We start from the raw sequence: 1,412 nt of genomic DNA, 5'->3' as shown, positions 1-1,412 counted from the left end.
GGGCACATTGGGCCATCGCGCCTCGCAACGCGCCGCGGGGTGTTTTGTGTCTTTTCAAAAGGCACGACGGCAGGCGCGTTTGGCCATCGCGCCTCGCAATGCGCCTGTCGTTTTTTTTCACTTTGGGGCCTATAAATAGAACGAGTAACGAGTAACGTTTTGATTTTGAAAGGTATCAAGTATTCGCATATGGTTTTTTAGTTTTACATATCATCACCGAGAAATAAATAGAACGAGTAACAAGTAACGAGCACTGATAAATTGCAATGCAGGGACTAAACGGGAAATATGGAAAACGTTAAGGGACCAAAACGTGCTTATGAAGATTGTTGTTATTTTGGTTGAATCAGTTGTAAGGCAGCAGATATATATGATGATCGTGAAAGGTACGACGGGTGCGATTATACCAGCATAAATGCACCGTATCCCATCAAAACTCCGAAGTTAAACGTGCTTGGGCGAGAGCAGTACTAAGATGGGTGACCTCCTAGGAAGTCCTCTTCTTCCACCCCTTTTTTGCATTTTTGTTGTCCGCCCCTGCATTTTTTATTATTATTATTGCCGAGACATAAACGGAACGAGTAACGAGTAACGAGCACCGATGAATTGCAATGTAGGGCTAAATGGGAAATATGGAAAACGTTTAGGGACCAAAACGTGCTTTTAAAGATAGTTTTTATTTTGGTTGAATGAGTTGCAAGGCAGCAGATATATATGATGATCGTGCAAGGTGCGACGTGTGCGATCATACTAGCACTAAGGCACCGGATCCCATCAGAGCTCTGAAGTTAAACGTGCTTGGGTGAGAGCAGTACTAGTATTGGTGACCTCTTGGGAAGTCCTCGTGTTGCACCCCTCTTTTCCTTTTTTGCGGTCCGCGCCTGTATTTTTTTATTATTATTATCATTGCCGAAACATAAACAGAACGAGTAACGAGTAACGAGCACCGATGAATTGCAACGCAGGGACAGAACGGGAAATATGGAAAAATTTCAGGGACAAAAACGTACTTTTAATGATAGTTATTATTTTGGTTGAATGAGTTGCAAGGCAGCAGATATATACGATGATCTTGCAGGGTGTGAAGGATGCGATCATACCAGCACTAATGCACCGGATCCCATCAAAACTCCCAAGCTAAACGTGCTTGGGCGAGAGCAGTACTAGGATGGGTGACCTCCTAGGAAGTCCTCGTGTTGCACCTGTTTTTTGCATTTTTTCGGTCCGCGCCTGTATTTTTTAGTATTATTGCCGAGACATAGACAGAACGAGTAACGAGCACCGATGAATTGCAATGTAGGGACAAAATGGGAAATATGGAAAATGTTCAGGGACCAAAATGTACTTTTAAAGATAGTCTTTATTTTGGTTGAATGAGTTGCAAGGCAGCAGATATTTACGATGATCGTGCA

At 43.1% G+C, this 1,412-nt stretch overlaps 2 non-coding genes and 1 pseudogene across 2 annotated transcripts; all 3 read left to right on the top strand.

Moving 5' to 3' along the window:
- The first annotated feature begins 393 nt into the window (after positions 1 to 393).
- LOC126685143 (5S ribosomal RNA) lies at positions 394 to 512 on the top strand (annotated as a pseudogene).
- Positions 513 to 737: 225 nt separating this feature from the next.
- Positions 738 to 856, top strand: LOC126685119 (5S ribosomal RNA). The gene has a single exon (XR_007643271.1). It is a non-coding gene; the product is annotated as a 5S ribosomal RNA (ribosomal RNA).
- A 230-nt stretch (positions 857 to 1,086) lies between these two features.
- On the top strand, positions 1,087 to 1,205 carry LOC126685102 (5S ribosomal RNA). The gene has a single exon (XR_007643255.1). It is a non-coding gene; the product is annotated as a 5S ribosomal RNA (ribosomal RNA).
- Positions 1,206 to 1,412: the final 207 nt, after the last annotated feature.

This window comes from Mercurialis annua, linkage group LG5 (genome assembly GCF_937616625.2).
Source record: "Mercurialis annua linkage group LG5, ddMerAnnu1.2, whole genome shotgun sequence".
NCBI classification, from domain to species: Eukaryota; Viridiplantae; Streptophyta; class Magnoliopsida; order Malpighiales; family Euphorbiaceae; genus Mercurialis; species Mercurialis annua.
This window is presented reverse-complemented; position numbering and strand designations above follow the sequence as displayed.